This window comes from Diceros bicornis, chromosome 25 (genome assembly GCF_020826845.1).
Source record: "Diceros bicornis minor isolate mBicDic1 chromosome 25, mDicBic1.mat.cur, whole genome shotgun sequence".
Taxonomy (NCBI): domain Eukaryota; kingdom Metazoa; phylum Chordata; class Mammalia; order Perissodactyla; family Rhinocerotidae; genus Diceros; species Diceros bicornis.
In genome coordinates this window covers 13,439,583-13,460,689 of record NC_080764.1, presented here as the reverse complement: position 1 = coordinate 13,460,689, position 21,107 = coordinate 13,439,583, and the positions used below count along the sequence as shown (strand labels likewise).

General features: G+C 42.6%; 1 protein-coding gene across 3 annotated transcripts in view; it reads right to left on the bottom strand.

Moving 5' to 3' along the window:
- The window catches only part of LOC131421690 (apolipoprotein L2-like), a 91,306-nt gene extending 90,422 nt beyond the window's left edge, over nucleotides 1–884 (bottom strand). For 2 of the 3 annotated variants that reach the window (XM_058568446.1, XM_058568449.1), the window contains exon 1: nucleotides 803–875. The gene's annotated coding sequence lies outside the window, so the exon portion shown is untranslated. Of the gene's footprint in view, nucleotides 1–802 lie in introns of all 3 variants that reach the window. The other variant, XM_058568442.1, reaches the window with a different exon arrangement.
- Nucleotides 885–21,107: the final 20,223 nt, after the last annotated feature.

Genomic DNA, 21,107 nt, shown 5'->3' with positions numbered 1-21,107 from the left:
ACAGTTACACTCACATGTCTAGTGTTTGGTTTTTTATTTTAAAATTACACAACTGTACACATTCTGCAACGTGCCCCTCTCACTCCCTACATCTGGGCTGTCTTTCTGATTCGGGGCACACAGGACCGCCTCTCACTTCTAAATCACCCCCGAATCCCAAGCAGAGGGCCAGGCAGAGGGGAGGCGAAGCACTGCCATCTCCCTGCTTGGCCTCCGTCATGGGATCCTGGGCAAGTCACTCCCCTCTCAGTGCCTCAGTTTCCCCACAGGGCCTGGCACTGAGCAGGCACTCAGAGACTGGGGGGGTGAAACAACCCTGATCCCCTGTATCTCATAATCCTCGGCCCCCTCAGCCTCAGCAGCAGCACTCTGGGGGCAGCTCAGGGCGGCCAGGCCACAAGCACGAGAGGCTCTGACTCACCTGCCCTCCTCCACCTCCTCTGCTTCCTCCAAATTTCCCAAAGGGACGAGCATCCCCACATCCACCTCTTTCTGGGGTCACCTGCTCATGTCTCAGGGACTCCAGAACCTGAGCTGAGCCAGAGGAGCTGTGTGGACTCATCTGAGCAGTTCCCCCTCCCTCTCCACTGTTTGGGGGAACAGTGGGAGGGAAAAGCAGTCAGACAAACCTGGGTTCAAATCTGGGCTCTGCCACTGCTTAACCTGTGACCTTGGGTCCATGACCCACCCTCTCTGAGCTTTGACTTTCCCTCCTCTATAAAATGGTGACAGTAATCCTTCTCTTAGAGAGTTGTTGTGAGGATGGGGAGATGGTTGGGGGGCCCTCTCCTCCCCAGCTTACCAAGGAATCCTCCTCTGGCTGAGTGTGAACAAGATCCAGTTCTTCTCAGCTGTGTAGATCCAGTCGTCAGCTGTGTGTCTGTGCAACAACCAGACACATCCTCCAGGCGCAGATATACTTGGGGACCCGAAATGGAAACTGAAAGTGACTCCTCTGAGCAGCTCATGATCAAACAAACACACTGCTGGGCACCACCCAGGCTATTCCTGCCCTTCTGGCTGCCCTCCTTAAAGGAGCAACCCCAGACCTGACATTCCAGGTTCTTCTTGACTCAGCCTTCTTGCCTCGGGGTCTGGAAGGAAAACCTGCCATGGCAGACTGTGGGACCCTCAGCAAATTACTCTCCCCACCCATGGGCTTATTCCCAGTCCCCTCCTCCCTTGTCCCTCCCCACACTTCCCAGAATGCCTGCCTTGTGCACCTTTGTGTCACTAGCAATTAGCACACACCAGAGGCTCTTTACATACTTGTGGTATTGCTGCTATCGAATGTCATGCTCACGCAGCTTCTAGACTTTGCTTACATAGGTCCTTCCGCCAGAAAGACCTGCTTCTTTTTGGTTTTTGTTACTGCCTTTGAGTGGATCCTGACTCCTGGTAACCCTGTGGACAGCAGAGCGGAACCCCGCCCAGTCTTTTTGCTCCATCCTCTTGTCTTCTGGCGCTACATCAGACAACACTCTGCTGCTATTCATAGTGTTGTCGTGGCCAATTTTTTCAGAAGTGGATGGTCAGGTCCTTCTTCCTACTCTATCTAGTCTGGAAGCCTCACTGAAACCTGTCCACCATGGGTGACCCTGCTCTTAATTGAAATTCCAATGCCATAGCTTTCAGCATCACAGCAACAAGCAACTGCCACAGTATGAAAACCCACAGATGAGTGGTGTGGTTCCCTGACAGGACACAAACCTGGGCCGTGGCAGTAGGTGCTGAATCTTAACCACCAGACCACCAGGGCTGGCTGCTTCCTCCTCTGAGAAGTCCTTCAGCAACCTTGCTGGCAGAGTCCACTCTTCCCTGCTCTGCTCCCATGGTGCCTGGGGGAGGGCACTAAGACACTGTTCAGCCACTGTGCCCATGTTTCCCCCACTCTTTTGATCAGGTCTCTCTCTAGACTTGTCCCTGATGGTAGGGACAGCACCTGTGCCTTTGGGTCCTGGTGACCCATCTGAGGAGGCCCATCTTTGGTGGTCAATGCCGTTTGGATGGATGCAGAACTTCGTGGGAGGGAGATGAGAGAATGCTGCTGTTTTCTATGCCGCCTTGTTTCTGCTGGTGATAGATCGTTTTCTCTCCAAATGGAAGACTTTCATAGGAAGGTCAGTGTTATGGCAACTCAGAAAAGTTAAAACAGAAAGCAAGTCCTGTTTCCCGCTTGGTTCCTGAGCAGAGCAGCCACCATCGACGGAGGGCTGAGTGTGAGCCAGCACTGTGCTGGCTCCTTCCACGCGTTTCTTATTTCATTCTCACATCAGCTCCAGGAGCTATCAACTCCATTTTACAGATAAGGAAACTGAGAGGAGAATATCCCACACTTGTAAGTCATGCAGCTGCACTGCTGTTGGACTTTCCTGCTTTGCCCCAGGCAGAAGGGGCTGGGAGGGGCCCACACCACAGAGGCCAACCTGACCCTTCCATCAGGGCCTGTTTCCTCCCAGACAAATATCCATGGGGCATCATGGCCACCTCCCCGCAAGCTTTGGAGAGAGGGACAGAAACTGCTGGGTATTATCACACACTACAGTGTGGTCTTATAATCACCCCATAAAGTGGGCCAGGAATGTGATCTGACTTTTCAGATGAGGAAGCCGAAGTGAGGGAAGAGGCCGTGGTTTTCATCCAGCAACTCAGGCGGGGAGTCACGACTCAAACCAACTTTGACCTTCGACACTTGCTTAAAGTTATTTTTTGTCATTTTTCTGTAACTTCCTTTCCTCTTGATTCTACTCCCTTTCACTCACATAACTTTGCTTCACAACCAAGCAAAACCATGGTGAGATGCTGAACTCAAATATCCGCACAAGTTGCGGCCCTGTTATCACAAGAATCCTCTGTTAAGAATGAGAATGGACTCCAGATGGACATTCGTGGACTCGTTCGTTGAACACACTCTCATGGTGAAACATCCAGGATGGGGGATGGAGACTCAAATCTGTGTGAGAATTAGGCATCTTTTGACTGCAGGGACCTGAGCTGACACGCCATTTGGAGATCCTAAAGATCTAGTGACTATAAATTAGTGACACCCAAGATCACAAGAAAAGTCACCCAGGAGGACTACAGCTCCCTAGTTAGGGTCTTGGCCATAATCTTTGGTCAACAAGCAATTTCAGCCCACTGTGATGGCAATACCCACTCAATGGGAAAGTAACCCGAAAATTGCTTAGGAAGGTGTCTGGCAGATGCCACCGGCATCACCTGGTGAAGGCTGGAAGAGTCTGCAGCCGGAAGCACAGGGCCACCACCCCCACCCCACCCTACCCACCCAGTCTCTCTCCATCCCATGAGGAGCTATACTTGGCTCAGACAAGCTGGACATTATAAGTTGTGTGTTCCAGAACAGGGACCCCAACTGCTTATTGTCTTCGTTTTTTATAGGGACAGTGGGACTGGGTAGAGAGCTTCAAACCGAGCATGTGACTATGTGGATTTCTGAAGCCATCAGAGTGGCTAGAAGAGAAAGACATCTTAGGACTGCAGAGCACAGGGCAATTGCACTCCACACAGACAGCACCTGGTGACATCATGGGACGTGGAAGGGGCAGTCCCTGGTCTCGGCCACTCATTGTCAGGCTGCCAGCATCATCCAGTGGACAATTCTATCTGTCCTTCCTCAGGTGGTAATATTGGGCTCTGAATGAGGAACTCTCAACTTCAGGAAAGTTTAGAACTAAGTATAAAAGTGACAGATAAAAACAAACCCAGAATCTTAATAGTTTTGTGTTGAAGTCAAGACAAATATGTGTTTAATTTTAGTATACAGGTAACCCTTGCCTTCAGAAAATTTCCATTATGCCATTTCGCTTTTATGAAAAACATACATTAGTGCAATAAAGACTTTTTACATAAAAGTCAAAATCCTCTTCAGAATTCTTTTCATTTGCAAAAACAGGTACTAACATAGGTCTTTTGTAAAAGTCAAATGGCATAATGAGAACTTTGCAAAGACGAGGGATGCTCAACATTATGCCATTTCGGCTTCCCAAAGGTTTCATAGGAACGCTCTACTTTCAGACAGCGGGAGAAACCTGTACATACAATGTTTAGCAGAATTGGACACGTTCTCAGAGTTAACAAAGTTTGGATTTCAATATAAAACAGGTAATTAAGTAATTGATTTAGATTAATGATTTTAAGTTGAAAGGCACCCTGCTAAAAACTAAGGATGTTGCAAAGAAGCTTTAGCCCAGACAGAGGAAGCAGCCTCAGGTTCAGCAGATTCCAAAACAGGAGGGGCGAGGAGTGGTGGGTGGCGGTGAAGACGGGGCTGTGAGAGCCACACCACCAGACATCTCTGGGGCACGTTCTGGGGGCAGCACCACCCTCTAACTCCCTTTCAGTCAGGACACCAGGGACATTCTTGTCTGGCGTCCCTGTGGTGCTAAAGTATGGTCTTAGAAATAATAGCATCTAGCCACTATGGAAGACAGTATGACAGTTCCTCAAAAAATTAAATGTAGAATTACCATATGATCTAGCAGTTCCAACTCTGGGTATATACCTAAAAGAGTTGAAAGCAGCATCTCAAAGAGACCTTTGTACACCCATGTTCATAGCAGCATCATTCACAACAGCCAAAATGTAGAAGCAACCCAAGCGTCCATCAATAGATGAATGGATAACAAAAATGTGGTATATACATACAACAGAATATTATTCAGCATTAAAAAAGGATATTCTGACATATGCTACAACATAGATGAGCCTTGAAGACATGATGCTAAGTGAAAAAAACGACTCACAAAGAAGACAAATACTGTATGATTCCACTTATGAGGTACCTAGAGCAATCAAATTCATAGAGACAGAAAGTAGAATGGTAGATACCAGAGGCTATGGGGTTGGGGAATGGGGAGTTAGTGTTTAACAGGTGCAAAGTTTCAGTTTTTCAAGATGAAAAGAGTTATGGAGGTGGATGGTGGTCACAGCTGCACAACATATGCATGTATTCCATACTACTGAACTGTACCTTAAAAATGGCTAAGATGGTAAATTTTACATTATGTATGTTTTATAACAATAAAAATTTTAAAAATAAATCCTTAAAAAGCCCAACCTTTGTGAAAAAAGAATAACAGCACCTGAGCCCTTTACATTTTACAAAGCTTTTTCACACACATATTAATCATATAGGTTAAACCACAGCCATTTGTGATGAAAAGGTGATGAAAACATTCATAATCCTTGTTTTACAAAACAGAAAAGTAAGGTTCAGATGGGGAGAAATGACTTGCCAAAAAGTGGGGAAGCAGGGCTGGTCTCTCTGATTTTTGTTTCATTTTGTTTCTGGGATCATGCCATTTTCCCAGAGGAAGAGAAATCCTTAAAACTCTCGCGTATTCTAAAAATGTAATTTTCTTCCCTAAATTCTCTCTGTTGGCTCGAGAAGAATAACAAAACCTGAGACAACAATAGAATTTGTTGCCCAGATCTCACCTATCCTAGGAGTTAGGCCTGGTGGCCTGAGTCCCTCATGGCCATAGGGAACTGGGTCTGGCTGGGCCCATGCTGTCTGCCTATAATGGGCATCAGGTGTGAACACGCTCCTGACACAGCTCCTCTCCTCCAGGGGGTCAGAAAAGCTGCCCTGAGATGCTTCTGTCACAGAGTGCTGCTGACCCAAATTCTGTTTCATCCAGGCCTCCAACTCTTCAATGATCTGGGGGAATATTTGGCATCATGCAGCCCTGCTTGAATTCCCCACACCTAGCTTTTGCTGAGTGACTAGGTTTCCTTGCTTGTAGGAAGAGTACACACCTGACAGTGTTACAGAGAGGACACAAGGTAGGCACTGTGTTTGGCCAACAGCAGGTGCTCCATAAATAAGAATCAGTGTTTTCTGAGCACTCACTGTGTATGTCGGGCACTGAGCATGCAAAGTGTCTGTGTTATCTCCTTCCATCTTGTCAACGCACCATCTCGTATGCTGCTGTTCTTATATTCTTCATGTACATTCTCCCAAGGTCACAAAGTTGGCTTCACTTCTTTTACCCAACGACCCTCACCACCATTATCCAAATCTTGAATCATAGACTTAAAAAAAAAAAAGATAATGGACTCAAAATACCAAATAGTACAGTTGCAAAAAATAGTACAAAGAAGTCCCGCGTACCCTTCACTCAGTTTTCCCCCAGTGGTGACATCTTACGTAGCTATAGTCGTTACCAAAACCAGGAAATTGACACTGGCACAGCTATCTACACTACAGACATTGCTCAGATTTCACCAGTTTTTGCAAGCACTCATTTTTATGTCTTTATGACAGTCCTACGACACTTTATCACAGGTACAGACTCATTGAACCATCCCGATAGTCAACATACAGTCTGTCCTGTCACCGCAGAGGAACTCCCTGAGGCTAACCCTTTAGGGTCACACCTTTCCATGACCTCCTAACCCCTGGCATCACTGATCTGTTCTCCATCTCTATAATTATGGCAGTTGGAGAATATTTTATAAATGGAATCATACAGTATGTAACTCGTTAAGATTGGCCTTTTAAAAAATTCACACAGCATAATGCCCTTGAAACCCATCCAGGTTGCTACATGTTTCAATATTTCATTCCTTTTTGTGGCTGAGTAATCCTAGACTCGTACAGAGTGGAAGTATCTTAGGGGCTCCTCCCAACTGTGCCAAGATGCCCTCCAGAGCCCACAAATATGGTTCACCTGCAGGAAGCAGCAGCTCCAGGCATGACACCTGTTACATGTCACTTTGCTGTCTGCAGGAAGACACCTGGGCACAGTTTCCTCCCCTCTGTCCTGTCCTTCCTCCATCTGGCTCTGCACTACACCCTCCCTAATCCTTTTCAGGATGCACTGTCTGAACCTCTTTCCTTATCTCCCTCCATGGCTTCCATTTTTAAATAACATTTACAAATATTGAGATATACATCACATAACATAAAATTCACCACTTTAAAGTAGTTTTGAGTATATTCATTATGATGTGTAAGCATCACCACTACGAGATTCCAGAGGATTTCTATCAACCCCAAAAGAAACCCATACCTATTAGCAGTTATTGCCAGTTCCTCCTCCCCCATTGCCATGACCGTCACCCCAAGGGAACCATAGACAGAAACAAAGAAGGAAAATTTTCTCTTTGGTGTTCACAACCACAGTCTGGGTGCAAGATTGGGAATTATTTGGAAAAATAAGCAATTAGGCAGAATTAGGGATGAAGAGGTCTTTAATGCCACCAATCACATTGTTAAAGGAGAAAGCCACAGAAGGGAAACTGCAAATTCTGTGCATAATCTCTACCTTGATGTGTAACTGATCTTCAATCACACAAGCAGTAAGCAGACTAAAAGCAGTCTGAAATGAGATGTTAGCTGCCTCTCGTCACAGACAGGACAGACTTGCAATTTTAGTCTAACCAAGTTAATCGCCTGCTAATGAAAATAAAAGAACACCTTTGGAGGAATATAACAGAATCCATAGTCTCTTCAATGTAACATTGATAATGTCCAGGATATAATTAAAAATTACTTGACAGGGAAAGAACAAGGAAAATGTAACCCATTCTCAAAAGAAAAGTCGATCAACAGAGGACAATGCTAAAATGATCCAGATTTTGGAATTAATAAAGGAAAACTTAAAGGCAGTTATTATAACTATGCTTGACGAGCTAAAGAAAAATACCCTTGTATGAAAAGGTAGGAATCTCAACAGAGGAGCAGAAGATATGAAAAAGAAGCAAAAGAAAATTTTAGAACTGAAATACAGAGTATCTGAAATTAAAAACTGAAATGTTTGTGTTTCATAGCAGAATGAAGAAGGCAGAGGAAGAGTGAACTTATACATTTTTAGAAATTATCCAATTTAAGGAAACAGAGAAAACAGTTTTAAAAGTTAACAGTCTCATGGACCTGTGGGAAAATATCAAAAGATCTGAAGGTAATGGGTAATAGGAGAATTGGAATCCCAGGAGGAAAAAGAGAGAATGGAGTGGGGAAAAATATTTGAAGAAATGATGGTTGAAAACTTCACAAATTTGGTGAAAGACATAAGTTTACCTGTTCAACAAGTTCTCTGAACCCCAAACACAATAAATATAAGACAATCCCATGTAGGCCCATGATAGTAAAACTGCTGAAAACCATGATAAAGAGAAAACATTGAAAGCAACTAAAGAAAAATAATGTATTTCATATAAGGAACAAGCAGCAGAGAGCTTCCTTTCAGAACCTGTGGAGGCCTGAAGACAGTGAAACAACATGTGTAAAGGGCTGAAAGAAAAAACTGTCAACCTAGAAATCTATATCCAGTAAAGATATCCTTCAAAAAGGAGAGCAAAGTGAAAAGATTTCTAGATAAAGGAAAGCTAAAAGAATTCGTTACCTGCAGAAATGTACTCTCAGGAATGCCAAAGCAAATTCCTCAGCTGAGGATGAATGACAACGAGGGAGAGTCAAATCTCCAGAAACAAATGAAAACCTACAGAAATGGTAAGTATATGAAAAGGCTATTTTTCCTTCACTTCTTTAAAACAAATGTGACTGTTGGGGCTGGCCCAGTAACCTGCACTCTGTTTTGGTGGCCCAGGTCCGTTCTCCGGCACAGACCTACACCACTCGTCATGGGCCATGCTGTGGTGGTGACCCACATACAAAATAGAGGAAGATTGGCACAGATATTAGCTCAGGGCGAATCTTCCTCAGCAAAAACAAAGAAAAAAATGTGATTGTTTGCAGCTGAGTAATCCTAGACTCATAAAGAGGGACAGGAGGACGTCAGCATCATGGCGGAGTGAGCTTTCCCGTGAATTCTTCCCCCACAAGATACAACAAAAGCAACAGCCACAGACCAACAACGGAATCCCAGAGAGTGAAAACCTAGAGCGGAGGGATCCACACTGCCGCACATCTGAGAGCGGAACATGCTGGGCCCCCGGAGGAAGTGGGGAGAGGTAAGGAGAACTCCGCTCCCTCCCCTTCAGATCAGCGATCCCGGTCCGCGTGGCTCCCAGAGAGGGGGGAGGGGCGGCCCTCGGCGGGAAACTGTAGCTCTTCGGGCTCTCTCAGCCAGTGGGAAACTCCCACACAGAGGGCTCAGAGGAGCCACAGGGCTACCATCAACATCTGAGCACCCCAGAGAGCGGATAAAGAGGGGCAAACGAGAAGCCTCCCACGTCAGGGACCCAGAGGGCAAAAGAGAGAGCTCCCTCCTCCCCGCAACCCGGAGTCTGCAGCTTGACCAGACCTAGCGATCCGAGGCAGACCTGAACAAACTGGACTGGACCCGTGGATTGCAGTGGGGAAAAACAAAACAAAACAAAACAAAACTGCGGATCGCAGCAGAAAAACTGGGGCAGAGAGGAGGGGGCTTAGACTACACAGCCCTTTACCACCAGACAGTGGCGGCAGGTGGAAATTGCAACCAGAGACTTCCAGGATGAGGAAAATCAAAACCAACACAGGAACCACAATGCAAAAATATATGAAATCACCAGACCAGAAACAAAATGACAAGCACCCAGAAATCAACCCCAAAGACACAGAAATCCGTAAACTAAATGACAGAGATTTCAAAATAGCTATCATAAAAACACTCAACGAAATACGAGACAACACAGACAAACAATTAAATGAGATTAGGAGTTTCTTCACAAAAGAGATTGAAATCATAAAGAAAAACCAATCAGTGCTGATGGAGATGAAGAACACAATGGAGGAGATAAAGGAGAATCTGGAATCTTTAAAGAACAGAGCTGACAATATGGAGGAAAGAATTAGTACTTTAGAGGATAGGAATACAGATATACTCCAGATGGAAGAAGAGAGAGAACTAAGACTAAAAAGAAATGAAGAAAGACTCCGAGAAATATCTGACTCTATTAGAAAATGTAACATAAGAATTATAGGTATTCCTGAGGGAGAGGAGAGGGAAAGAGGAACAGAGAGCCTATTCAAGGAAATAATAGCTGAAAATTTCCCAAATCTGGGGAAGGAGCAGGAAATACCAGTAAGCGAAGCCAACAGGATGCCTATATATATTAACAGACAAAGGCCTTCACCACGACACCTAGTGGTAAGGCTAGCCAGGGTCAACGACAAAGAAACAATATTAAGGGCAGCTAGACAAAAACAAAAAATAACGTACAAAGGAACTCCCACCAGGCTCTCAGCGGATTTCTCAACAGAAACTTTTCAGGCTAGAAGAGACTGGAATGATATATTCAAAATACTAAAAGACAAAAACTTTCAGCCAAGAATACTCTATCCAGCAAAAATATCCTTCAAATATGATGGAGAAATAGTAACTTTCCCAGATAAACAAAAGCTAAGGGAGTTCATGGCCACGAGACCCCCACTACAAGAAATACTCAAGAAGGCCCTCAGGCCTGAAAAAAAGAAGAGAAAGAGAACACAAAGCTTGGAGTAAGGAGAAAAGTAGGTAGACAAAATCAGAGAAATAGTAGATCTTTACCGGAATAGGTTAGCAACCACTTAAATACTAAACTCAAAGATCAAAGGAAGAAATTCACCAAAAATAAATTTAACCTAATCACTGTAAACACACAGCCACAACACAAGATAGAATAAGGTATAACAAGAGCAACTTAGAAGGGGAAGAGGAAAGTGACTGAATTGACTTAGTATAAGGAAATAGGAGGCTATCAGATAATGGACTATCTCATACACAAGATTTTTTGCCCAAACCTCAAGGTAACCACTAAACAAATAATCAAATTAAAACCACATATGATAAACAAAGAGAAAACTAGAAGAATCATAAGACAGAACAACCAAACTGAATTGGCAGTCCAAAACAAATGGGACAAGAAACAAAGGAAATGCAAAAGAACCAGAAAATAATTGACAAAACAGCAACATTCAGCCCTCATATTTCAATAATTACCCTAAATGTAAATGGATTGAACTCTCCAATCAAAAGATACAGAGTGGCAGGATGGATTAAAAAGCAAGACCCAACAATATGCTGCCTTCAGGAAACACATCTTAGCACTAAAGACAAGCACAGGCTCAGAGTGAAAGGATGGAAGACAATACTCCAAGCTAATGGCAAACAAAAGAAAGCAGGTGTTGCCATACTCATATCAGACAAAGTAGACTTCAAGATAAAACAGGTTAAGAAAGACAAAGAAGGGAAATATATAATGATAAGAGGGACACTCCATCAAGAAGACATATCACTTATAAATATATATGCACCCAACATAGGAGCACCAATGTACATAAAACAACTATTAACAAACCTAAAAGGAGAAATCAACAACAACACAATAATAGTAGGGGATCTTAACACCCCACTTACAGCAATGGATAGATCATCCAGACAAAAAGTTAATAAAGAAATATTAGACTTAAATGAAAAACTGGACGAGATGGACCTAGTAGACATATACAGAGCACTCCACCCAAAAACAGCTGACTACACATTCTTCTCAAGCGCGCATGGAACATTCTCTAGGATAGACCATATGTTGGGAAACAAAGCAAGCCTCAATAAATTTAAGAAGATTGAAATCATAACAATCATCTTTTCAGACCATAAGGCTATGAAACTGGAAATGAACCAGGAAAAAAAAACTGGGAAAGTGACAAAAATGTGGAGATTAAACAACATGCTACTGAACAACCAATGGATCATTGATGAAATTAAAGGAGAAATCAAAAACTATCTGGAAACAAACGAAAATGATAACATGCCATATCAAACCATATGGGACGCAGCAAAAGCGGTCCTGAGAGGGAAACTCATAGCGATACAAGCCCACCTTAACAAACAAGAAAAAGCCCTAATAGGCAACCTTAAATTACGCCTAACAGAACTAGAAAAAGAAGAACAAACAAAGCCCAAAGCCAGCAGAAGGAGAGAAATAATAAAAATCAGAGCAGAAATAAATGATATTGAGACCAAAAAAACAGTAGAAAGGATTAATGAAACAAAGAGTTGGTTCTTCGAGAAGATAAACAAAATAGACAAACCCTTAGCCAGGCTTACTAAGAAAAAAAGAGAAAAGGCTCAAGTAAATAAAATTAGAAATGAAAGAGGAGAAATTACAACGGATACCATGGAAATACAGAGGATTACAAGAGAATACTATGAGAAATTATATGCCAACAAATTGGACAATCTAGAAGAAATGGATAAATTCTTAGACTTATACAACCTCCCAAAATTGAACCAAGAAGAAATGGAGAATCTGAATAGACCAATAACAAGTAAAGAGATTGAAATAGTAATCAAAAACCTCCCAAAAAATAAACGTCCAGGACCAGATGGCTTCTCCAGTGAATTTTACCAAACATTCAAAGAAGATTTAATACCCATCCTCCTCAAACTATTCCAAAAAATAGAGGAAGATGGAACACTTCCTGAATCATTCTATGAGACCAACATCACCCTGATACCAAAACCAGACAAAGACAATACAAAGAAAGAAAATTACAGGCCAATATCGCTGATGAACATTGATGCAAAAATCCTCAACAAAATATTGGCAAACCGAATACAACAATATATTAAAAAGATCATACACCATGATCAAGTGGGATTTATACCAGAGACGCAGGGATGGTTCAACATCCGCAAATCAATCAACGTGATACATCACATCAACAAAACAAAGAATAAAAACCACATGATCTTCTCAATAGACGCAGAGAAGGCATTTGACAAGATACAACATCCATTTATGATAAAAACTCTCAATAAAATGGGAATAGAAGGAAAGTACCTCAACATAATAAAGGCCATATATGACAAACCCACAGCTAACATCATACTCAACGGGGAAAGACTGAAAGCCATTCCTCTGAGAACAGGAACGAGGCAGGGCTGCCCACTCTCACCACTCCTGTTCAACATAGTACTGGAGGTTTTGGCCAGAGCAATTAGGCAAGAAAAAGGAATAAAAGGAATCCAAATAGGTAACGAAGAAGTGAAACTCTCACTATTTGCAGATGACATGATTGTATATATAGAAAACCCTAAAGAATCTGTTGGAAAACTGTTAGAAACAATCAACAACTACAGCAAAGTTGCAGGGTACAAAATCAATCTACAAAAATCAGTTGCATTTCTATATGCTAATAATGAACTAACAGAAAGAGAGCTCAAAAAGATAATACCATTTACAATTGCATCAAAAAGAATAAAATACCTAGGAATAAATCTTACCAAGGAGGTGAAGGACCTATACAATGAGAACTACAAGACATTATTGAGGGAAATCCACGATGACATAAAGAAACGGAAAGATATCCCATGCACGTGGATTGGAAGAATAAACATAGTTAAAATGTCTATATTACCTAAAGCAATCTACAGATTCAATGCAATCCCAATCAGAATCCCAATGACATTCTTCACAGAAATAGAAAAAAGAATACTAAAATTTATATGGGGCAACAAAAGACCCCGAATAGCTAAAGAAATCCTAAAGAAAAAGAACAAAGCAGGAGGCATCACAATTCCTGACTTCAAAACATACTACAAAGCAATAGTAATCAAAACAGCATGGTACTGGTACAAAAACAGACATACAGATCAATGGAACAGAATTGAAAGCCCAGAAATAAAACCACACATATACGGACAGCTAATTTTCGACAAAGGTGCTAAGAACATGCAATGGAGAAAGGAAAGTCTCTTCAATAAATGGTGTTGGGAAAACTGGACAGCACATGCAAAAGAATGAAAGTGGACCATGTGCTATCGCCATTCACAAAAATTAACTCAAAATGGATCAAAGACCTGAAGGTGAGACCTGAAGCTATAAAACTCATAGAAGAAAATATAGGCAACACACTATTTGACATTGGTTTTAAAGGAATCTTTTCGGATGACATGCCTACCCAGACTAGGGAAACTAAAGAAAAAATAAACAAGTGGGACTTTATCAGATTAAAGAGTTTTTATAAGACAAATGAAACCAGAATCAAGATGAACAAACAACCAACCAGCTGGGAGAGAATATTTGCAAACCATACATCTGACAAGGGGTTGATCTCCATAATATATAAAGAACTCACACAATTGAACAACAAATAAACAAACAACCCGATCAAAAAATGGGCAGAGGAAATGAACAGACACTTCTCCAAGGAAGATATACAGATGGCCAATAGGCACATGAAAAGATGCTCAACATCACTAATCATCAGGGAAATGCAAATCAAAACAACACTAAGATACCACCTCACGCCCATTAGAATGGCTATAATCACCAAGACAAAAAACAACAAATGTTGGAGAGGATGTGGAGAAACAAGAACCCTCATACACAGCTGGTGGGAATGCAAATTGGTGCAGCCTCTATGGAAAACAGTATGGAGATTCCTCAAAGAATTAAAAATAGAGATGCCCTATGATCCAGCCATCCCACTACTGGGAATCTATCCAACGCACCTGAAATCAACAATCCAAAGAGGCTTATGCACCCCTATGTTCATTGCAGCATTATTCACCATAGCCAAGAAGTGGAAGCAACCTAAGTGTCCCTCGACTGACGATTGGATTAAGAAAATGTGGTATATATATACAATGGAATACTACTCAGCCATAAAAAAGACAAAATCGTCCCATTTGCAACAACATGGATGGGTCTGGAGCGTATTATGTTAAGTGAAATAAGCCAGAAAGAAAAAGACAAACACTGTATGATCTCACTCATATGTGGAATATAAACCAACACATGGACAGAGAAAACTGGACTGTGGTTACCCGGGCAGTGGGGGTGGGGGGTGGGCACAAGGGGTGAAGGGAGTCATATATGGGGTGATGGACAAACAAAAATGTACAACCCAAAATTTCACAATGTTAGAAACCATTAAAACATCAATAAAAAAAAAAAAAAAAGAGGGACAGGAGCTTTGAGGCCTCTCCCAACTGTGCCAAGATGCCCTCCAGAGCTGCAAGTCTGGTTCACTTCCAGGAACAGCAGCTCCAGGCATGATGCCTGTTACGTGTCACTTTGCTTTCTTCAGGAAGACACCTTGGCATGGCTTCCTCCCCTCTGACCTGTCCTTCCTCTATCTGGCTCCCCACTACTCCTCTTCCTGCCTCTTTTTGGGATGTGCTGTCTGAACCTCTTTCCCTATCTCCCTCCATGGCTTCTTTTTATTTCAATAACATTTTTAAAAATTGAGATGTACATCACATAGCATAAAATTCACCACTTTAAAGTGGTTTTTAGTATATTCACTATGTTGTGGAAGCATCAACACTACCTGATTCTGGAACATTTTCCTGAATGTTTCCTTAAACTGTTATGGATCCAATGATCCCATATTCAACAGCAAGTACACTCACCACTTCCCCAGCTGGAGACAAACACAAATAGTCTCCACCTACTGCATCTTGAAGTTATGTCATGGAGTGGAGGGCCTCAGCATGATGTCAATGTTTCTCTTGCTCCATTGGGCTCCTCTCTCAATATTTTCCATATGTGTATATTTGTGTTTATATGCATATATAGCTATTCGTAGGAAACAAAGAGGTGCAATAGAGGATACAACCACAATTGACCATTGCTGCCATTGATACAGGCCTTTAAGTGGTCATTCCACTCAGTATTCCTCTTCCCTATGGGCAAATTCTTTCTTGTGGAGCCTGAACCTCTTGGTGGTCTTGCCTCAGTAGGGTTCTGGAATTTTCTATTAACATTTGCTACTTGTTTTGGTAGTACAAGAAGGAATCCTAGGGGATCCTCAAGTTCTCGTATTCCTCCTGCTCTACTGTGTAGCAACAATGTGCATTTCTCTGGAGAATCAAGGTCAGCTACCACATCCACCCCAGTGACCTCATCATTATCCACACATTGAGGAACATGAGGAATCAGATATGGCCAGTTCAGTGAAACCATTTTTGTCTGCCCTGAGGGGGGTAGTCCTGTCTTAGGTACTAACATCTCTAGACCAGAAGGCCCCGAGTCATGGGTTTTGAAAACAAAATTTTTGAAAGTGGTTTATTATGTGTACTCATGATAGCTATCACCCTCATATTAACTTCTTAATTTCCAAATCCATAAATTATAGCTTTGGGAGAAAATGCACTAAATACTGAGTATGGCTTTAGAGCATAACACATCCTATGAGGCAGTATTCAACCTCTCAAGGTAGTTTGTCCAAGCTGAGTCCCCTTCAGGCCATTTCAATGATATCTAAGACCTTCACTTCTGGGGGCTGAGATTCATTAGGTTTCAAGTCAACCTTGATGAGGGACAGTCCATATTGTGTGGTTAGACATGGCCTCTCGATCAGCCACTTTGTCACAGAGCACACTTTGAAAGCAGTAGGCTGCCTGGGGATGGGGGATGACTTGCAGCCAAAAAGGATGGCTTCATCAATTATTAACTCACTCTGGATTCTGAATTCCTTTAAAATACATGTGACTGTTTAAAGCAAAAATTAAAATACTGTCTTGTAGGGTTTATAATGTATGTATCTATGACGATAATAACATGAAGGATAAACAATGTGGTAAATAGACCTATAGAGCAGCAAGGTTTCTACGTTTTACATAAAGTGGTAAAATAGTAATCTAAGTAAACTGTAAAAAGTTAAGGATGTATGTGGTAATCTCCACAGCACCACTAAAAAAATAATGCCCAGAGGTGTGGCTAAAATGTCAAGAGATAAATTAAAATGGAAGTCTAAAAAGTATTCAAGTAACCTAAAGGAGGCAGGAAAAGTGGAACAGAGGAATGGAAAAACAGAAAACAAGTAATAAAATGGTAGACTTAAATCCAATCGTATAAATAACTGCACTAAATGTTAATGGACTAAACACGCCAATTAAAAGGCAGAGATTATCATAATAGATAAGAAAGCAAAATGCAACTACATACTGTTTCTTTGAGACATTTAATGATTATATAAATATACACAAACATTAAATATAAAGACAGAGATAGGTTGAAACTAAATGGGTGGAAAAATATATACCATGCAAACAGCATAGGAAAGAAAGGATGGCTATCTTAATGCCAGATAAAGTAAACTTCAAGACAAAGAAAAAGTATATACCAAAGATAACAAGGGAGATTTCATAATGATGAAAGGGTTGACTCATTAGGAAGACACAATAAAAAACAATGTTTACGCATCTATAAAAGAAACTCAAAACACAGATGCAAAAATAAATAAAAATAAAAGGAGAAATAGAATTAGAAAATTCTAACTCATAGTTGGAATATTTAATATCCTCCTTCTTAACTATTGATAGATAAATAAAAAATTAGTAAAGTCATGGAGAACCTGAACAACACTACTAATTATCTTCAACTAACTGATATTTGTAGAAACTCACATGCACCACCTGCTGAATACATATTCTTTTCAGGGGCACATGGTATGGTCACTGAAGTAAGCTGATTGCTGGGCCGCTATGCCTCAATAAATCTAAAGGATTGAAATCATGCAGAATATGTTCTGTGATAAAAATTGAATTATATTTAAAATCAATAAAAATAATATATCTAGGAGAACCCCAAATATTTGGAAATTAAAAGATATATTTCTAAATAATACATAAGTCAAAGAAGAATTCTCAAGGGTAATTTAAAATAACATACATTGAACTGAATTAAAATGAAACATTTGTCTCTTTCCAGGCAGTGGGGAGACAAGCCTCTGGCAGCTGTTTGCCTCAGTCCCTACTCATCTCATCTCACGCAGGCCCAGAGATCATCTAATCTGGTTTCTTAAGTCAGACCTGCTCCTTCCCAAGCTTGGATAGGGCTCACACTATTTCCTGGATCAGAGACCTTCCTTCCTTGTCTTTTACTTTTACTTCTGGGTGTAGGCATTTGTTTCCCAATACATGTCTCTGGAGTCCACCTTGTGGGGCCCAACACATTGAGAGATAGGAAGCCAAGAAGTTCTGGATCTGCCAGAGGCTTACATGGTGGAAACATATCCAGCCCCCCTCATTTCCTGGAGTGGGGTGATTCCATCGGGGAGATCTTCTCCCACCAGCCTAACATGTAACTTTCCCTCAAACTCCACCCATGGTTCCCTTACCCAGGGCCCATGACTGTGTCCCATCTTCTTTGACCTCTTTCCCTTGAGTCCCATCTCAGCATCCTCCTGCATATGCTTCTCAAGGTACAGGCCAGTCTTACTTCCCATGTGCATCTTTGTCACCAGGAAACTCAAGGATGAACTTCTGAAATACTATATTCTGATCTCCCTACTCAAATCTGCTCAGAGCTTAGCTGTTCCTCTGTGGTTCTTATTAAACCCTTATCTGCAGTTTCTAGAAAATGCCTTTGAATCATTTCCTCAATCTCTGCTCCCTTAGTAGGAGGTAGATGGACCCCTTCATCCTTTCTGGGCCCTGTCCCTTCCAAGATCTAGCAGTGATTCACACCCCTGTCTTTCCTGATCCCAGCTCAAGAGTAGCTAGCGGGTGGAGGGCTCTATTTTTGCCTGTTCCATCTGTCCAGTCTGGCCTGGAGACCTCAACCTTTCTTCTCAGGAAATCCCTGTTTCTCCAGCTCAATCAACATGTTGTCCTTCAATGTTCCAGCATTAGACATTCCCAATGCTCCTGTTCTGACAGCAAGTCCAAACACTCTTAAGCCAATCTTATTCCTGCCTGATCCTCCGAGCAACCATATTCGTAAATATGGGCCTTTTCATTTCTTCTTAGCTACTGAGTTTTTAATAATCCCACTGAGATTTTTCTCTACCTGAAGGATGGTGAGGATGGCACAGCACATGTATAATTAGGGTCTGCATCCTCCTGGTCTGTTCACTGACACAACCCTCCAGTCCCTGAGGTCCACTGTCCTGTGGTTGAGGCTAACACAAGGAACTATCCAGATCCACGTTCACTGTGGCTTGGGGGAGGGGTGGTTCCAGCATCCTCGCATCTTCAATCTTCACTGTGGATCCTGGAATCCTCACATTGTCCCTCGGTTCTTAAATCCTAGCCCATGGGTGTGCATCATCTCAGCCTACAACATGCTCCAATAGTGGGGGTTCTGGGTGCAGCTTGTTCCTTGAATTCTTCCAGGCGGCTCCTCCTCCCTTCCTCACCAGGCACAAGAACAATAGGCACATGGAAAGAAATTGAGGGCCAGATTAAGAATGTTGGAGAAACATCCAGTGAATTCTTCTTTTCCAACCCCAGTGCAGAAATCCTCTGGTAATTAATCCTAGAGTGAAAACCAGGCCTGGAAGCTATGTGAGGCTTTTCTGTCCTTCCCCTAGGATGTAATGGCTGGACCAGTGGAGTCAGATGACACCCATTTATCCAACCAGCCATGTGACAAGGATGGCCAGTGAGGTCCCCTCCCCACCCACTGCCAGATGCTGGTAGAGAGATGAAACAGGACAGGATGAATGGGATCAGAGAGGAGCTGGGAAGAAGGAAAATCAGGTGGGGTCTGAGAAAGAAAGAAGGAAAAGAGACTCACTGGAATCCTTGCTGGGGAAGGGGAAGGCCTTGATCTGCTCCTCATTCCATGTGATAGGGAGTGAGGAGGAAATCTGGGGCTGATAAGGCTCAGTTTCCCTGCCCACTAGTAAAGCACAGCCACCCATCACTTTAGGGGCTGGCCCAGCAGATAGCAGCTCCCCCTCCTGTAAAGAGATCGTACTCATGAGGGAGGTGGGCTGAGGGTGGACACTCCTGTTCCTCCACTGCCCCACAAGGATGAGGATGGTGCTCCGGGAAAGGCCTAATTAGAGTGCCTGCCTGCTCAGTGATATGCCCCCTGGTGCTACAATCCCTTACTTACCCTGTCCCCTAGGTCTGGATGATGGCTCTAAGGCCCCCTTGAGTCAATCAGGTCTCTCCCTGGGAAATCGGAAAACCAGAAGGCAATCAATCCCTCAGAGGCAGAAGGCTGTGAGCTGATGCCTGGAGGGAAGCACAGCTTCTCCTGCTGAGATCCCTGAGGCTTTCCATGTTGTGTCTGTGCTGGTCTGTGTGCGCAAGTCCATTTCTTTAATTCTGTGAACATTCTGGATCATTCCGATAAATACTTCTATTCTTGAGTTGGTCACAGGTATTTTTTTTATTCATTTTTGTTTTTGTTCTTGCATTTGCTTTTATTTTTCTTTTGCTTTGCTTTGCTTGCACCCAAAGAATCTTAACTGACACAGAATTGGTACCCAAGAGTTGGTTGCAGTCCACAGACCCTCAGGAGGGTTGGCATATTTGGAATTGGTTTTCTGGCTGAGGGTGCGGGACAGGGCCATGGTAGAGCCCCTCCCCTCAGCATTCCAGGATGGTGGCTGCTGTCAGCCAGTGTAGACAGGACAATAAATGCTGGGACCTGGAGTAGGACAGTCACTTCTGATGCTTCTGACAAATGCCTGGCTGAAATCTTGAAAGTTCTCCTCAAGGCATGAAATAAATTCCAGCTTTTTATGGTTTCAGCTGGAAAAGTTTCCTATAAAAGCCAGATTCAGAGATGGATCCTGTAGATTTCTGATTCACCTGAGGAATTCAGGCCTCACTAGATCTTTTCAGTGAAAATTAAGAAACTGACGGGGAAAGAGTTGCATGCTAATTTCCTATGGCTGCTGCAACAGATGCCCACAACTCAGTACCTGAAGAAACCCAAATTTATTCTCCCACAGTTCTGGTGGTCAGAAGTCCTAAAATCAAAGTGCCAGAGGGCTGTCAGAAGCTCTGGGAGAGAATACGCTTCCTTCCTTTCTCCAGCTTCTAGAGCCACCTGCATTCCTTGGCTCCTGGACCCTCCCTCCATCTTCAAAGCCAGCAGTGTAGCATCTTCCAATCTCTCTCTCTCTGCTTCTATTGTCACATCTCCTTTTCTTCCCTCTAATCTTCCTGCCTGTCTATTACAAGGACCCTAGTGATTACATTAGGTCCACCCCAGTAATCCCAGATAATCTCCCCATCTCAATTTTGTTACCTGAATCACATCTGCAAAGTCCCTTTTATTATGTATGTTAAAATGTTCTCAGGTTCCAGGAATTAGGACATGGGCATCTTTGAGGGGTGGCTATTCAGCCTACCACAAGTTGCATCTAGAAAATTGCAATAGGGACTTCTGATGGGATTTGTAGGATCTCAATTACAAATAGTATCTAAGGACACTTGGGCACACTTTGCCCATGCCACATTCTTTGT